At 39.8% G+C, this 19702-nt stretch overlaps 1 protein-coding gene and 1 pseudogene across 1 annotated transcript in view; one reads left to right on the top strand and one right to left on the bottom strand.

Moving 5' to 3' along the window:
* The window catches only part of Bmp5 (bone morphogenetic protein 5), a 121928-nt gene that overhangs the window by 83678 nt on the left and 18548 nt on the right, over positions 1–19702 (bottom strand). The window lies entirely within an intron of this gene.
* On the top strand, positions 349–973 carry LOC106021432 (annotated as a pseudogene).

Genomic DNA, 19702 nt, shown 5'->3' with positions numbered 1-19702 from the left:
GTATATCATCTTAGAGTCAATTCCTATTGACTTGGTTATGACTATGCCACATATTCTCTCATTGAGACATTATAAGTGAATCTGCATGCTTGCATTCTTTAAAGGATATCTAATTTTGTCCTCGTTGAGAATTAAATGTCTTATGATTCCTCTCAATCCTCTTTTAAAAATTTATAGTTATAATTTCAGCTCATTGATAGCTCTAGAACATGTTCCTACCTTAGTCATCCTTTCTCCCAAGATGCCACCTTTCTAAGAACCTAACTGAACATATCATCAGTGTCTCTCCACTATGGGCTTCCCGGCTGAACTGCACCTAGGCCAGGGAAGAAGCCAGAGATCCTCAATATGAACCATCGGACCTCATTCATGTTTCCATGGACCTTAGTCCAGGCCATGCACACAGAACGTCTCAGTGGCCAAAGCCTCTATATTATTGCTGTGGCAGCCTCCTTCACATTTGTCACTGTATGGGAGCTTAAGATGGACATGACGTCCGTGACTCACCATGAAGCTCAGACTCTGATGTGAACAGAAGTCCTCTGAGGACTGGGCATGACCCTGAGTTACCTCTTTCGGGAGCCTGCCACCACCAACTACTCATTTAAGGAGGGCCCATTGAGTCCTTGCTTCCATGGGAGACATGCATTATGGTGCTATTCATCTCTAGAGGAATACAGCATTACCTGTAAGCTCTGTGAGGCTGTCTGTCCTGCACAAGCCATCACTGTACAGGCAATGCCAAGAGCCAATGGCAGCCACCAGACCACATGCTATGACAATGGCAAAATATATCTGCTGTGGTTTCTATCAGAAGACCTACCTTCTTGATGCCATCATGGCGGGCAACTTTGAGTTCTCTACTGAGACACCTGAGGAGTTGCTGTACAACAATGAGAAGTTGCTCAATAATGGAGACAAGTGAGAGGCCAAAATCTCCACCAGCATCCAAGCTGACTACCTCTACTGGTGACTTGGCCACTTGGCTCCTGCTGCCCATAAAGAAGCCAAGATATCCTCCCCTGCTCCCCCAAAAATGAACATCTGATTGTGGAGCTGAACTTCTTAGGAAAGTTGCCACCATTCACAGGGTGTTAGTTTTGTTGTTTGCTGTTATTATTTAACCCAGTTATATTTAACACCATATATGCCAAGGTGTCAGGATCTACTAGCAATCCTGGAATTTCTGCCTCCTGAGTGCTTACCTGGCCTTTCCAACATTGAATGTGAAAGTTTAAAATTACAATTGAAAGAGCAAATCATCCATTTATATAAACTTTAAATATGAAAGCTAAAATAATCTAAATGAACTAGAAGTACTATTTTCCTACAGTCATTCTTTGCTGTAAAACTGAACAGAATTTAATCTCTTGCTTATACCGGGTGTAGAATCTTAACAATAAACATCACTAACTCTACTCCTTGGACATGGATAACAAGGTCTTAGGAAAACTTTAAAGCAAAATTTAAAGTAAAATACTGAAAATATAATAGCTACTCCTAATTTTCTTTCCTCAAAGGCAAATAAAAAATTTAAAATGGATCCATATCTATCATGCCCAAAACTTAAGTCTAAATGGATAGAAGACCTCAACATAAATCCAGTCACATTGAATCTCTTAGAAGAGAAAGTGGGAAGTATCCTTGAACAAATTGGTACAGGAGACTGCTTCCTGAACATAACACCAGTAGCCAGACACTGAGATCAACAATTAATAAATGGGACCTCCTGAAAATGAGAAGTTTTTGCAAGGCAAAGGACACAGTCAGCAAGACAAAACGACAGCCCACAGAATGGGAAAAGATATTCACCAACTCCACATCTGACAGAGGGCTGATCTCCAAATTTGCAAAGAACTCAAGAAGCAAGTCTCCAAAACACCAAAGGACCCAATTAAAAAGTGGGGTACAGAACCAAATAGAGAATTACCAATAAAGGAGTCTAAAATGGCCAAGAGGCACTTGAAAAAGTGCTCAACATCCTTAGCCATCAGAGAAATGAACATCAAAACAACTCTGAGATACCATCTCACTCCGGTCAGAATGGTTAAAAACAAAAACAATAATGGCAGTTTATGCTGGAGAGGATGTGGAGAAAGGAGAACACTCCTCCACTGCTGGTGGGAATGCCAACCCATGCAGCCACTTTGGAGATCAGTATGGAGATTCGTCAGGAAAACGGAAATCAGCCTACAACAAGCTCCAGCAATACTACTCTTAGGCATATACCTAAAAAATGTACACGCATACAGTAAGGACATCTGCTCAACTATGTTCATAGCAGCGTTATTTGTAATATCCAGAGCCTGGAAGCAACCTAGATGCCCCTCAAATGAAGAATGGTTAGAGAAAAGGTGGTACATCTACTCAATGGAGTACTACTCAGCAGAAAAAATGGAATAAATGGAATCTTGAAATTTACAGACAAATGAATGATACTAGAAGAAACCATCCTGAGTGAGGTAACCCAGTCACAAAAAGACAAACATGGTATGTACTCACTCATATATGGATTTTAGACATGGAGCATGGAATTGCCAGCCTACAATGCCACTGCCAGAGAGTCTGGGAAGCAGGGAGAACCCTAAGAGAGATATGCATGGTAACCCGGAAAAGGGTTATGGGAAGTGATCCCCTAATTGGATTGGGAGCAGAGGGGAGGGGAAAGGGAGATGGGAGAAAGAGAAGGAGAGAAGAGGAGGGGAGAGGAGGACACGGGGGAGCAGGAAGGTTGAGCCAGGGTAAGAATAGAGGAGAGAAGGATAAGAGATACCATAATAAAGGGAGCCATTATAAGTTGGAGGAGAGATCTGGCACTAGTGAGATCTTCACAGATCTACAAAAATGACACGAACTGGCATTAGGCCTACCTTAAATGCCCTCCCCTAATAATGAGATTGATGACTACCTTATATGCCATCCTAGAACCCTCATCCAGTGGCTGACGGAAGCAGAGGCAGACACCCACAGCTAAAAACCAAATTGAATTCCTGGAACCCAGTTGCAAAGAGGAGTGATGAGCAAAGGAATCAAGGCCAGGCTGGCAAAACCCACAGAGACAGCTGACCTAAACAAGGGGAAAGCATGGACCCCAGACTGATGACTGAGAGGCCAGCATGGGGCTGATCCAAACATGCCCCCAACCTGGGTGTCAGAGGAGAGACCTCGGCAATCTATGGGACCTTGGAAAGTAGATCAGTGTTTATTCCTGGCATACAAATGAACTCTGAGAGCCCGTTTTACATGCAGGGATGCTCTTTCAGGCTGGACACGTGGGGGAAGACCCAGGCCCTGCCGGGAATTATGTGACAGACTCTAAAAATCCCTCACGGAAGGCCTTATCCTTCCTGGGGAGCAGAGAGAAGATGGACTGGGGTGGGGGACAGGGAGATATGGGGGGCCAGAGGAGGAGGGGAGGGAGAGGGAACTGAGAGTAACATGTGTAAAAAGTTAAATAAAAAAAATTAAAGACTTGAGGTTGGACCTGTCACTATAAAGTACTTGCCTGGCATGTGTGAGGCCCCGATTTCAGTAATCAACATAAAAATAAAATAACCAAACTAAAAAATAAGGACAATTTTGCATTGCTTTGTTATACTGTGTAAAGATATTTATTTCTATCAAATATTATTAGATTTAGATTTAATTTTTTAAAATTTGTGTGTACAAATGTGTGTATGGTATGGTATGTGTGTCTGTGTGTCTGTGTGTGTGCCTATGTATATGTGTGTGTGTCTGTGTCTGTGTGTGTGTGTCTGTGTGTGTATGTCTGTGTGTGTGTGTGTCTGTGTGTGTGTGTGTCTGTGTTTGTGTGTGTGTGTAGAGGTCAGAGAACAATCTGTGGTACAAAATTCTCTTCTTCTGCCCTCTGGGTTCTGGAACTCAAACCCAGGTCATCTTGACTCACTGGGCCATCTTGTTGGCAGCCCAAGATATGTACATTTCTTGTTTGTTTGTTTGTTTATGAGACAGTGTCTTTGAACTTGGTATGAGGCTGAGAATGATCTTGAACTTTCACATGCTATCTTTGAACTTGCTATTATATTAAGCTGAGAATGGCCTTGAACTTCTGATCCTCCTGCCTCTGCCAGCTGTGCACACCTCACTAGTTCATGTGTTGCTGAGGCTGTATAAGCACTCTACCAGGGGTCTGCATCTTTATACAAGATGAATTATTTTTAGGTAAATAATTACATTTTAAGGTGTACTGGATATCTTATTATGCTGCTTGAAAGAAACATTAAATTTTTCAAACAGTTTCTTTTTAAATATTTAACCTTTGTAAAAACTAGATAAGCTAAACTTAACCAACTAAATTACTAATAGTTTATGTCAATATTGTCAATTGGAGCTAAATCTTCAAATTTTTACATACTGTATCAATCATTTGATTATGCTTGTAATTTTTGCTTGCCCCTAATTCAGAGTTACATTGCTTCCTGAATTGATTAAATTCTTAAAGGCTATATTTCACAAGGATTAGGCTGTCTTTATTTCTAAAAAAACTAGATGGTCAATAAGCACAAACATTTAGGAAAAGATTAAATGAAGCTAAGGTCTACAATAAATCAAGTTGCTATCTATAAATAATTTGAAACAACTGATAAACTTGTTATAGAATATTTCTGTTACAAGTTTTAGTATTTCAATGTTAACATCTGAATATCAGAAGTAAATTGTAGTCTAATTTTTACTTTGTAGATGCTTTAGTCTTACAACAACTTAATTAGGCAATTTACAAAGGAAGGCTTTGTGTAATTATTTCATTCAACATTCTGGAAGAACTGTCATTCTCATTGAGAGAAATCCTAGTCTGAAGTGACAGAACATTCTATCTGGTATGACATCCTGTCAGACACAACCTTTGACAGAACCCAGTGCTCCCTTAATAAACACACAGTGAATAAATGAAAAGACTTTTCCAAAATTCCTGAGCCAAAAGTCAACTGATCCAAAATGTATGCTCTTGTTACACTTCCTTGAAAAACAAAATAGAATAATAAATTCTCTACGTAATTTTAAATTTTAAATAATTAAAGGGAAATTTTCTTAAGTTTTAATTTGTGATCAATCATAGTTTCCCAAGATAAGCTAGGTTTGGCTGCACGCGTGTCTATGAACAGCGCATGCGCTGAGGAAATTACATCCTATGGTTCTAGGAATCTTCCTTTACGGTTTGGAGGCATTGCTTCATGTTTAATGTGCTTTCTGCCCAACTTCTGAATGAAACTTCGGAATATTATCTTAACACAGCATGGATATAAATCCTGATTGTTTTGTCTTCTGTCTTACTTTCTCACAGTAAAAAGATTTTAGTCTCCTAAGAGGGACTCTGGGTTTGCAGAAACCTGCTCATGACTGGTCGGTTTCCTGTGCTAACCGAGAGGCTGCCATGAGATTCCATCAGCCTCAGTCTGAACTGGCTGATCAAACGGAAACAGTGCCAACACTATTTTCCTGGGACGTTAGGAAAATAAAATTTTAAGGAAAAAATGTTTCATTATAGGAAAGATGTCATATCATGAAAGAACACAGTTTTGCAATTAGACTACGGATCTTTGATACATTTTGATGACATGTATATGATCTAGAATTTCAGTTTTTAATGGACTTTTTACTTGAGTAGGACCTCATGACTTTCACAAATCATTGTATACCAATATTATCCAAACTTGGGATTCCAAATTAGGTCATAGAAAATCATCAAAATTCAATGTGATTTTAATAAACAGAAGGTCAATATTTTTGCTTTTTTTCTCCATATGCATTCTTAAAGTTGCCTTACTTGGTCCTTTGAATCTAGTATCTTTAACTTTTGCCACAGTTCTCTTGAATGCCCACAAAATAACCTTTAAGACTTTATATAAATGAAATAGTCAAAGAAATACTTGTGTAGACAAAAAGTATTAATGGTGATACACACCAACCAAATATTTTCTAAAAGACTTAAATGTTTATCTAAAATGTACACTTTGTCACATTTAATTCAAGTTTATTTCAAAGGCAAAACAATGACACCTTGTATATATATCACATAGCTTCAGTTTAATTCACCATGTACATTACTGTCAGTTGTATTTATTATTTCCTATACACATGAAAACCCATAAACAAATTCTATTCTGCAAGTTATTTGAAGCATAGTAAAATTTTAAATCCCCCAGAGGACATTCACCAAATTTTATGGCTAATATCTTTACACTGCACATGCATATAATAAGAAACAGAGCTGTCATATTTAGTTCAACGGACTTTTATAATGAGATTTATATATTTGCCAAGAAGTCTGAGTTACACAACAGATATACTGAGACAATGGAAGACAAACATAAAACCTTATGCATCGTCCAAGGTAAGATTTTTTCCATACAATTTACTTGCTGTCTCCTAGTAAATGAGTCACTCTATAGAAAATTCACCTAAACTTTAAAATGAGTTTGTGGAACAACTCTTAGAAGATAATTTTTCAGTGAATGGTTTAATGTAATGATCTCATCAGAGTGCAGCCTGAATTAATGAATTGGATCATATTAGTTACTTTGCATCTACTACTACTTTATCATGGTTTTATTACTATGAAAAATCTTGGGTAATAACAACTATTGATTTAATATTACTTACAAAGTCACTTGTGTTCATCTTGGTTAAATATGAGGTTAAACTACCATAAAAATATTACAGGAGTTCTTTCCAAGTAACATAAGAGAAGCATGAATTAATCGACTCCTCTCATACAAGGGACAAGACTTTGCTACTCTACCCTCTATGATATGGAAGTTATGCTCTGCCCCTCTAGACTCAATTAAACAAATCAATCCTGATAGTCTTCTTGGAAAACATTAAATCATTAGGTTTTCACTCTTCATTTGTATACTGATACAGAATAAACTGCCTGGAACAAGAACACCAAATCCAATTCTCTCTGACATTCACCCGGTGGTGGTGTCCCATAAAACACAGTTTCAAAAATTCATGGAGCATTGGAACTCTATTGGAAAAGGAAGGGATGTTTTGAAATATGTCTCTCTCAGTGAAGAATTGTCTTGGGCCTCACACAGCCTTTGACCCTCTCAGCAGATTAAACCCCATTAATATAAACTGCATTCAATAGCAATGAAGAAGTTTTACAAAAGCTAACCTGGACATTCAACAGACAAGAAGCACTGAAGTGAAGTAAGGACATTGTCTTGTGGTTTTCAGTTACTTTCTTCTCCCTCTTTTCAATGAACAGCTTAAGTTCTGTATTCTGACAATAAGAAACTTAGAAAGACTTCAGGTATTGATCTGGTGATTCTTAATTGCTGGAGGTTTATTTTTATAGACACATGAGCATTGTTGCAGATGGTCCTTATTACGTCACTAGAAAGAAATGCCACTCAGAGCAGTTTAGACAGCAACCTGGGGGGCGGGGTTGTAGTGACATTATTTACACCTTCATTTCAGAAAAGGTAACCCTCACCCATCTCTTTAGTAGCAGATCATCTCCTCTGCCTTTTATCTCTTTTTTCATCAGACTTGCACTCTACACACTAATTGCTATCCTCTTTCTGTGGCCAATTGTAACTGATTCAGTTTCTGGCTATTTATTTTCGTGTCGATTATATATTCAAACATTTGTGACTATTTGTTCTTTTCTTATCCTTTTTAAGTACATGGTAATGTACACATTTATGGAGCATAGGGTGGTGCTGGAATACATGAGTACATGTGTACAATGAATTGTGTAACAATAAGCAGGATATTTTACATGACTTTCCCTTTGTGACGAGAACAGGGGGGAGAAGCTTATCAAGTAGGACAGAGACCCCATTGACCTTGGTGGAGGCCAGAAGACAGGTCTGTTCCCTGTTTCTATGTTGTCTGACTGAGAACCTCTGCCTAGAGGCCAAAAGTCACTACTGAACTGAAATTGAGAGGAGGCATGTGGACATTTGGTTATTTCAAATGGCCTCTCCCACTCACCCTCTCCCCAATACCTCATTCCAGTCTCTGCCCTAAATCCTACAAAAGGCTCCCAAACTTTCAGCTGCATGGCTCTGAATTTCCGGGGACTCCTGTGTACAGCCCCTCTTCCTTCTCCCTCCTGGGCTTCCACCTGTGAATCCAGAATAAACTTCTCCCTAACGCTCACCCTCTGTGGTCTGAGAATTTCATTCCTCAAATTTGTGAGACAAGAATCCCAAAGGCACTGGCTAGGGTTGGCTTTGGTAGCTCTTGAGTTTTCTGGGACCTAGCTGCCTACAATGAGAAAAGCTCAGGGGTAGAGCATTTGGCTCCCTTTCTCAATCATGTCCCCACTAGTTCCATGTCACTCAGACATTTGGATGTTTATGTAAGGGATAGTAAATTACTTGTATTGACTCTCCATTTTTATAAGGTTTCTATCTTTTTTATTTTGTAAATTGTGTGTGTGTATGTGTGTGTGTTGTGTGTGTGTGTGTGTGTGTGTGTACAAGCGCATGCCCACATGAGTGTGCATGCTCATGTGGCTTTCAAAAAACACCTTTGTGGAGCCTGTTCTGTTCTCTCCTTCCATCATGTGGGTCCCACGGGTGTAGCTCAGGTTATAAGGCATAATAGCAAGCATCCTTACAAGCTGAACCACCTCACCAGCCCTACAATTGGTTTCTAGGCAGATAAATATTGAAACTCCATCTTAATACCCTAAAAGTAAAACATCACTTCAAAATTCCCCCAATGGATTCTCTGGTAAATCACAGGGCTTCCATGGCTTTCATCTGGACCAGGGAACACTCAGAGAACCATTGTTTATATTCCAGCTAATTTGAGTAAGAATGATGCATGCTTCTAACACAAATAGTTAGGATTTTATGAAACTGTTTTTTTAAGAACTATTTACTCTATCAAAACTACTGGTATATTTACACTTCCTTGCACGAGGTCAAAGTTTTTACCTCATCCCGAACCTTCTTTGTGTACACTTCCGTAGCATTGCCTATAAAACGCTGTTTGTTGCCCAGTTTCCTGGAAGACCACCCGAATGGAAGAATAAACACCTTGCAAACATCTGGCTGACTCTGAATTTCTGGTTGACCAATTGCTGTGGCTTTGTTATAATCACTCAGTTGCCAAAAGAACACAAATTTGTAAACAAAACAAAAACCACTGCAACCCAGCTTCTGCAGCTTATTTCCTGTTTTCACTTAGCAGCAGCAAACACACAGTATAGTTGACTGGCATGCCACTCACAATTCAATGTATTCATACCACTCATAAATCAAATCAGATTCAGCTACCAGACAGCAAATGACATCACACTAAGAAAAGAAGGTGTACCTGTGTATTTGGTTTGCTTCTGTGGCATCAGTATTGAAAACTGATGCTCTCTGGTGTACTTATGGTTAAGACCCAGTAGCTTGCCCTGGATCCTCACTCGGGTAAGCTTTTCTCAGTTCTGGTCTGCCTCCCAGCACTCAGAAGGCAGAAGAAAACAGACCTCTTGAATTTGAGGCCATTGTGTTTATCTGCATAGTATATCCAGGAAAACTAGTTCTATACATTATGCCATCAGCAGATCAAGAATCTGTAGCTAGATAGATCATAGGCCCTAGAGAAGGACCTACTACTATCATCCTGGTAAATGAACAAAATGACCTCTCTTTAAACCCACAGGTTAATGCATCATCTCTCAACCCTCACAAGGGAAACTTCATTTTCAGTAGTTGGTGGTTGACAAGGAGACTCCAATTGGGCAACATGTAGAGAATAAGAGATAGCAGAAGGCTCCGATCTAAATGAGATATTTATATCATATCCCCTAATCTGGGGCTCAGGGATTATTGCAGAAGAGGGAAAGGAAAGAGTGTGAAGGCCAAAGGCAGTAAGTAACTATAAGTAAGCAGTGTCTTTGGGACACAACAGGACAGCTGACTTGTGAACTCATAGCAGTTGTGACAGCATGCACAAACACCTTGACCAAATCTCAGCATATGAGGGAAGTCAGGTACCAAGTCTGCCTCTTATAATAGGAGAGCTATTGGGATCCTGCCACTAGCCAGAGAGCTGTCGGGAGCTAGAGGGAAAAGGAGAATAAATTTTACTCTCTAAGAGTGTAGCCACTTGTTTGCCCACCACAGTCCAGTAGAAGGCCAAGCATTCTAGTGTATACGAACAACAGAAATTGAGAGAGAGAGAGACAGAGAGACAGAGACAGAGACAGAGACAGAGACAGAGACAGAGACAGAGACAGAGACAGAGACAGAGACAGAGAGAACACAAAGATGGGTAGGGAACAGGAAGACATAGATCTGTGGATCTTGGAAAATTTGGGCAAGGGATGAATAAAACTAAACACATTGTACAAAATTATCAAAGAACACACACGGAGTTGTATTCCTTTTCTTTCCAATCATTAAACAAAAGACACATGATTAGACCATCCTTTAAGTCCTAGTAGACCAACAGTGAGTACCCCAAAAAAGTAGAAACTGCTTGAGCATGTTAGCAACAAAATAAACATCACCTGCATATTCATATCACCTTGAACCCAAATGTGAGCATCAGTAACCTGACTATATTCCAGATGATGCCCAGCTACATAGCCATCCAATAACAACTCAAGTATTTTAGCATAGCAATTATCACTATTGTGTTTTCCCTTTTCTAAATTAAATGGTAAACCATTTATCCATTTGATCTATATTTATCATGATCTACTCGGGATTGTGATCACAGCAATGAATACACTGAGCATATCTTCATGGAATTCATATTCTACTGCAGAAAACTGTAGTTATGGTGTTTAAGAGTTTATGATTACATATGTTATGCATTGGTTAGTGCCATCCTTTGTATATCTGTACAAGTACACACATACATTCTCATACAGAGGTATATAAAGGCATAGAGAGTAATATGAGTGCCATCTCAGGGTGATCAAGGAAGAACACTGAAGTAATGTGATCTAATCAAGGGACAGCAAACAACAAACATCTGTATCAGAACACTGCTTAGGCAATATGATGGTAGGTGCATAGGTCCCAAGAAGGAGAGCAATTGGTTTCTTCATTTTGTTGTTGTTGTTTTGTTTTGTTTTGTTTGCTAATATTTATTTAAATAAAAAACAATCTTATTTTACATACCAATCTTAGTTCCCTCTCCCTCCTGCCCTCCCATTCCCCTACCAAGCCCCATCCACTCCTCCAGGAAGGTGAGACCTCCCATGGGGGATCATGGAAGTCTGTCACATCATTTGGGGCAGGACCTAGACCCTCCCCCATGTATCTAGACTGAGAGAGTATCCCTCCATAGGAAATGGGCTCCCAAAGCACATTCACGCACTAGGGATAAATACTGCCAGAGGCCCCATAGACTGTCCAGGTCCCACTTGCTCAGGTCAGCTGTTTGTGTGGGTTACCCCTGCATGGTCTTGACCCCTTTGCTCATCACTTCTCCCTCTCTACAACTGGATTCCAGGAGTTGGGCTCAGCGCTTAGCTGTGAATCTCTGCTTCTGCTTCCATCAGCTACTGGATGAAGGCTCTAGGATGACATTTAACATAGTCATCAATCTCATTCTAGGTGAAGGGCATTCAAGGTAGCCGTGCCACTATTGCTTAGATTCTTAGTTGGGGTCATCCCTGTGGATTCCTGGAGATTCCCCTAGTGCCAGATTTATCATTAAGTCCATAACAGCTCCCTCTATTAAGTTATCTCTTTTCTTGTTCTCCTTCTCTCTTCTTCCCCCAACTCGACCTTCCTGATCCCTCATGTTCTCCCCCCTCCCTTTCTCCCCTCCCTTTCTCCCCTCCTCTTTCTCCTACCTCACAATCACAACCCAGAAAATCTAGGAAGAACCTAAGAGAGACATACATGGACCTCCCCACCCCCAAGAAGAGGACAGGGACAAGATTTCCTGAGTAAAGTGGAAGCATGGGTGAGTGCTTGGCTTCTTGAAGACTATCTCAGAGAGCACACTTGGAGCTGTGGTCCATCAGCAGGGCTGAGAGAAAAGATAAGAGTGCTACCCAAAATGTAGATCACTTGCAGAACACATAGACTTCATGATGAAGACTTCCATCAAGTGTTCCTAAACCAAATAACTGATTTGGAACAGACTCACAGTCTGTATTGGCTCTCTATTAACTGCTGTACTTTCTCTACACCTATTTTAAATCATGAGGACCAAAAGTAAGTGAAAATAATCTCAGCTCTTCCTTGGAAACCAGGAGAACAGAACTATTTTCATCTACTCTTGACAATCTATTCATTCACAAACCTGCATTCAAATTGCATTTCTGGTGAAATATGTCTCTTCTTGAACATGTAGTTAAACTTTCAAACCTTTTGCATACATGTTATTAGTCAAGGTCTGCTATGGCTCTATTTTTATTTTTAACTGTATTAAAACTTTGGAATTATCTTTCAAAGGCATTTATTCTTCCTGACTGAGATTCAAAGGCCAGGTGTCATCATCTTCTAGCCTGGATCAAGCTAGAAATCCTTCCATCAAATATATATTCATCATTCTCTCTCTCTGAGAAAGATTCTTTGACATATAATAATAATAATCATATATTATTACATGTTATATATGAGTATATTGTATAGTACATGGCATATTAACATTTAATATAACAAATATAGTACTAAGAATATGTTTTGGGCAGGAGAGGAGGGGAGGGAGAGGGAACTGGGATTGACATGTAAAACAAGCTTGTTTCTAATTTAAAGAAAAAAGAGAAAATATGCTTCAATCCTGTTTTCTCATTAGTTGTATAATAGTGGCTTGTCCAAACTGCAAGTTCCTCACAGTAAACCTACACTACAGGGTTTACAATGGTTTAAATAAGATGCATGTGCAGCCATTACGAATGTATGCATTAGAGCAATCATAGTTATTTCCAAGGTTGTTTCAACTTGATGGTAAAAGATGCTCTCCCTAGAGAAATTCCCTGTCCCTTTTTCTGTACAATCCTTACAGCCAGAGCCCCATGCCACGGAATTTTACTACTGTGTTTTGCTTACTTTGTAATTTTCATGGAATAAGAAAAAGGAGCTAGTTATCAGTTTGTTTGGTTTTCTTCCTTAATTTTCCTTCCCCCATCCTAAGCAGCTAAACAGATCTTTGTGATGTATCTTTTAGGGGATGATTGTATTTTATGACAAAAAACAGAAGTTGCTTGTAAAAACAAAACAAAACAAAAATCAAACAAACAAAAAATACTTCTGGCATGTCTTAGGACAGATTGTGCTACATACACACATTGGGGGTGGGGGCAGTTGGCTAATGGTTTTAAGGGAGACTGGAAAGAGCAGTAATAAGCAGAAGCCAGCTAGGGGCACAGCAAGGTCATTTTCCTCCTGGAGGTGGAAGGCAGCCCTGGAAGTGGTGTGGAGAGGGAAATGTCAGTACAGTTACCAGTGGGGCACCGCGGGAGAAAAGGGGAGCAATGCCACTAGACTTCAGAGGACTCTGTGGGCTTAGAGCACAGAGAGGACTGCCACATTTCCAAAAAAAAGGCGAGAATAAACAGCCTTCTAAAAGTTGAGGCTTTAGGAAGTCCATTTCATTACAAATATATTGCAAGTGCATGATTTTATAATGGAACTGAAGAATTCATAATATTCCCAGTAAACTCAGAGAAGTATTTGAACCTCAACTTTCCATGCCCCCATGCCCATCACCAATGACATGAACAAACCAAAAAGAAAAAGATAAAAAAACACCATTCATTCTCATGTACCAATTACTTAACAGTTTAATAGTTTACAATCTTTTTTCATTTATGTTTCTAGCTATCTTCACTATATAGAACTGAATCCAATTCAGAAATCATGATATATAAAATCATACTGTGACCCATTTCCAGGCCACCTGCTGGTGCTTGGGGACTGCCACTGCATCTTGCATCCCAGAGGCAGGATCCAAAGCACCCTAGTCTCCTGCTCTACCCATGGGACCAGGCCAGCTGCCTGTGCTTGGGGTCTACCATTGTGTCTTCCATCCCAGCAGTGGGAACCAAGGTACCCTAGTCTCCTGCTCCACCCACGGGTCCAAGTAAACCAGGGCCCATTTCCGGGAGGCCTGCCGGTGATTGGGGACTGCCACAGAGGCTTCCATCCTGGCCTCAGGAGCCAAGACACCCAAGCATCCTAGTCTCCTCCTCCACCCACGTGACTAAGATTATCAGGGACTATCACCAGGCCACAATCCTGTGCCTGGAGTCTACCACTGGGGCTCCCATCCATCCCAGAGGGATCCAAAGCACCCCAGCATTCTAGTCCATTTCTCCACCCACGAAACCAGGAAATGGAGAGCTACCAGAACATTGGACTTGCCTACACCCACCAGAAGGGACCTTGGTCCCACACCCACCAGGAGAGGAAGAGGCACCTCCTGGAACCCACTGCAAGAATGGATGGGAAGGAGACAATATAAAAACACAAGGAGCAACAGAAAAACCAATATTACACCACCAGAGTCCAGAGACCCAACACCACCAAGGCTGGAACACCCCAACACAAATGAGCCAGAAGAGAATGACATTAAAAACAGCTTCATGAAAATGATAGAGGCCCTCAAAGAGAATATGAGAAAATCCCTTAAAGATATGGGAGAAAAAATCCAAAAAATGCAAGAAATGGAAGAAAAGACAAAGCAAAAATTGCAAGAAACAATTCAAACAGTGCAAGGGCTGAAATCTGAAATAGAAAAAATTTTTTTAAAAACCACAGTCTGAAGGAATGCTGGAAATAGAAAATCTGGGAAAACTATCAGGTACTACAGATGCAAGCATAACCAACAGAACAGAAGAGATGGAAGAGAGAATCTCAGGTGTTGAAGATACACTAGGAGAATTAGATTCATTGAACAAAGAAAATTTTAAGGCCACAAATCCCTAGCCCAAAATATCCAGGAAATATGGGACACTGTGAAAAGACCAAACTTAAGAATAATAGGTATAGAAGAAGGTGAAGAAACCCACCTCAAAGGGCCAGTAGACATATTCACCAAAATCATAGAAGAAAACTTCCCCCAACCTAAAGAAAGACATGCCAATGAAGGTACAAGAAGCTTACAGAACACCAAATAGAGTGGACCACAAAAAAATCCCCTTGACACATAATAATCAAGACCCCAAACATACAGAATAAAGAAAGAATATTAAGAGCAGCTAGAGAAAAAGGCCAAGTAACATATAAAGGCCTGATATAACCTATCAGAATTACACCTGACTTCTCCGTGGAAACATTGAAAGCCAGAAGGTCCTGGATAGATACTCTACCAACATTAAGAGACCACGGATGCCAGCCAAGACTACTATACCCAGCAAAGCTTTCAATCAATATAGATGGAGAAAACAAAATTTTTCATGACAAAACCAGATTTAAACAATACATATGCACTAACACAGTCCTACAGAAAATTCTGTAAAGAAAACTCTAACCCAAAGAAGTTAACTACAACCAGAAAAGCATAGAAAATAGACAATCCCACTTTACCAACAGGAAAAAGAAAATGTGGTGGAAATACACATGCAATTCAAACAACAACAACCATTCCAAAAGAAACAAGAATGAGCTACCAATGATCATTAATTTCCCTCAATATTAATGGTCTTAACTCGCTCATAAAAAGACACGGATTAACAGAATGGATTCGAACACAGAATCCATCCTCTGCTGCATACAAGAAACACACCTTAGCTTCAAAGACAGAGGTTATTTCAGAGTTAAGAGTTGGGAAAAGATTTTCCAATCAAGTGGACCCAAAAAACAAGCAGGGTTGGAAACCTAATATCTAACAAATTAGACTTTAAGCTAAAATCAATTAAAAGAGCTGAAGGAGGTCACTTCATACTCATCACGGGAGAAATCAACCAAGATGATGTCTCAATTCTGAACATCTTTGCCCCAAATACAAAGCCATCCACATTCGTTAAAGAAACATTACTAAAACTCAAAGCACATATAAAACCTCACACACTTGTAGTGAGAGACTTCAACACCGCACTCTCACCACTAGACAGGACCACAAGACAGAAAATTAACAAGGATTCGAAGGATCTAATAGAAGTTATGACCCAATTGGGTTAACAGACATCTATAGAACACTCCATCCAAACACGAAAGAACATACCTTCTTCTCAGCTCCCCACGGAACCTTCTCAAAAATCGACCACATACTTGGCAACATAGCAAACCTCAACAGGTACCAAAAAATTGGAATAACTCCATGTATCTTATCAGACCACAATGCCTTAAAGTTAGAATTCAACAATAACACAAATCACAGAAACCCTGCAAAACCCATGGAAATTGAATAATACACAATTGCACCACTCCTGGGTCAAAGAAGAAATAAAAAAAGAAATTAAAGACTTCCTAAAATTCAATGAGAATGAAGACACACATACCCAAACTTATGGGACACTTTGAAAGAATTGCTAAGAGGAAAGTTCATAGCACTAAGTGCCTACATGAAGAAACTAGCGAATAGTCACACGAGAGAATTAACAGCACAAATGAAAGCTCTAGAACAAAAAGAAGCAAACTCACCCCAGAGGAGCAGATGCCAAGAAATAATTAAATTGAGGGCTGAAATCAATAAAGTAGAAACTAGGAAAATGAAACAAAGAATCAATGTAACAAAGAGTTGGTTCTTTGAGAAAGTCAACAAGATAGAAAAACCTTTATCCAAACTTACCAAATGGCCGAGTATGAACATGCAAATTAACAAAATCAGAAATTAAAAGGGAGACATAACAGGTTATACCAATTCTCCTCAAAGTGTTCCATGCAATAGAAGCAGAAGGGACTTTGCTAAACTCTTTTCACAAGGCTTCAATAACATTGATACCCAAGCCATGCAAAGACACAACTAAGAAAGAGAACTTCAGACCAATGTTCCTCATGAACATTGATGCAAAAATATTCAATAAAATACTGGCAAATCGGATCAGAAAACTCATTCACCATGATCAAGGAGGCTTCATTCCAGGGTTGCAGGGATGGTTCAACATACAAAAATCCATCAATGTAATCCACCACATAAACAAGCTGAGAAACAAAAATCACATGATCATCTCACTAGATGCTGAAAAAGCCTTTGACAAGATCCAACACTCCTTCATGATAAAGGTCTTGGAGAGATCTGGGATAATAGGAACGTACATGAACATCATAAAAGCTATATACATCAAACCAACAGCCAACATCAAACTGAATGGAGAGAAACTCAAGGCAATTCCTCTAAAATCAGGAACAAGGCAAGGTTGTCCCCTCTGAACATATCTCTTCAATATTGTACTCGAAGTTCTAGCTAGAGCAATAAGACAATAAAAGGAGATCAAGGAGACATAAATTGGAAAGGAAAAGGTAAAATTTTCACTATTTGCAGATGATATGATAGTTTACATAAGTGACCCAAAAAACTCTACCAGGGAACTCTTACAGCAGATAAACAACTTTAGCAAAGAGGCAGGATACAAGATCAACTCAAGCAAATTAGTACCCTTACTATTTACAGATGATAAAAGGGCCGAGAAAGAAATCAGAGAAACATCACCCTTTACAATTGCCACAAACAACATAAAATACCTTGGGGTAATGCTAACCAAATGAGAGAAATACCTGTATCGAAAGAACGTTGAGACTTTAAAGAAAGAAATTAAAGAAGCCCTCAGAAAATGGAAGGATCTCCCATGCTCTTGGATAGGTAGGATCAATGTAGTAAAAATGGCAATCCTGCCAAAAGCAATGTACAGATTCAATGCAATCCCCATTAAAATCCCAGCACAGTTCTTCACAGACCTTGAAAGAACAATAATCAATTTTGTATGGAAAAACAAAAGACCCAGGATAGCCAAAACAACCCTGTTCAACAAGGCAACGTCTGGAGGCATCACCATCCCTGACCTCAACCTCTATTATAGAGCTATAGTCCTGAAAACAGCTTGGTATTGGCACAAAAATAGACAGGTAGACCAATGGAATCGAATTGAAAACCCTGAGATTAGTCCACAAACCTATAAACACCTGATTTTCAACAAAGAAACTAAAATTATACAATGGAAAAGAGAAAGCATCTTCAACAATGGTGCTGGCTTTTCTGGATATTGGCATGTAGAAGACTGCAAATAAATCTATGACTATTACCATGCACAAGACCTAAGTCTAAATGGATTGAAGACCTCAATATAAATTCAGCCATGTTGAACCTGTTAGAAGAGAAAGTGGGAGGTACCCTTGAAGGAATTGGTACAGGAGACCGCTTCCTGCACAGTAGCCAAACACTGAGATCGGCAATTAATAAATGGGACCTCCTAAAACTGAGAAGCTTCTATAAGGCAAAGGACACAGTCAGCAAGACAAAAAGGCAGGCCACAGATTGGGAAAAGATAATCACTAACCTCACATCTGACAGAGGGCTGATCTTCAAAATTTACAAAGAACTCAAGAAGCAAGTCTCCAAAACACCAAAGGATACAATTAAAAAGTGGGGGACTGAACTTAAATGCAGAATTCTCAATAGATGAATATAAAATGGCTGAGAGACACTTAAGAAAGTGCTCAACATCCTTAGCCATTAGGGAAATGCAAATAAAAACAACTCTGAGATATCATCTTACTCCTGTCAGAATGGCTAAAATCAAAAACACCAATGACAGTTAATGCTGGAGAGGATGTGGAGAAAGGGGAACACTCCTCCACTGCTGGTGGGAGTGCAAACTGGTACAGCCATTTTGGAAATTAGTATGGTGATTCCTCAGGAAAATGGAAATCAGTCTGCCACAAGACCCAGCAATTCCACTCTTAGACATATACCCAAAAGATGCCCATTCACGCAACAAGGATGTCTGTTCCACTATGTTCATAATAGCATTATATGTAATCGCTAGATCCTGGAAGCAACCTAGGTGCCCCACAACTGAAGAGTGGGTAGAGAAAATGTGGTACATTTACACAATGGAGTACTACTCAGCGGAAAAAATAATGGAATCCTGAAATTTGCAGGCAAATGGATGGCACTAGAAGAAACCATCCTGAGTGAGGTAACTCAGTCTCAAAAAGACAAACATGGTATGTACTCACTCATATATGGATTTTAGATATGGATCAGGGGAGTGTCAGCCTACAATCCCAGTGCCAGTGAGTCTGGGAAACAGGGAGGTTACCAAGAGAGATGCATGATACCCCAGAGAAGTGGAAAGAGGCAAGATCTCCTGAGCAGATTGGGAACAAAGTGGGAGAGGAGAGGGAACCAGAAAAAAAGAGAGGGGGAGAAGAGAAGGGGAGAAGATGACATGGGGGAAAGGGAAGGTTGAGTTGAGGTAAGAATAGAGGAGAGCAGGATGAGCGATACCATAATACATGGAGTCATTATAGGCCTGAGGAGAGAGCTGACACTAGTGAGATCTCCAGAGATCTCCAAGGATAACACCAACTGGCAAAGCAATAGTAGAGAGACTACATTAATTGCCCCTCCTTGATGATAAGTTTGATGACTACCTTATATGCCATCCTAGAACCTTCATTCAGTGACTGATGGAAGCAAAGACAGATACCCACAGCTAAACACTGAACTGAACTACTGGAATTCAGTGACAGAGAGGGAGGAGTGATGAGCAAAGGCATCAAGACTGTGCTAGTAAAACCCATAAAGACAGCTGACTGGTCAAGGGGGAGCTCTTGAACTCCAGACTGATGACTGAGAGGCCAACAAGGGACTGATCCAGACT

This window comes from Mesocricetus auratus, unplaced genomic scaffold (genome assembly GCF_017639785.1).
Source record: "Mesocricetus auratus isolate SY011 unplaced genomic scaffold, BCM_Maur_2.0 Super-Scaffold_100691, whole genome shotgun sequence".
NCBI classification, from domain to species: Eukaryota; Metazoa; Chordata; class Mammalia; order Rodentia; family Cricetidae; genus Mesocricetus; species Mesocricetus auratus.
Note: the sequence above shows the minus strand (reverse complement) of the source record. Positions and strands in the feature narration are given on the sequence as shown.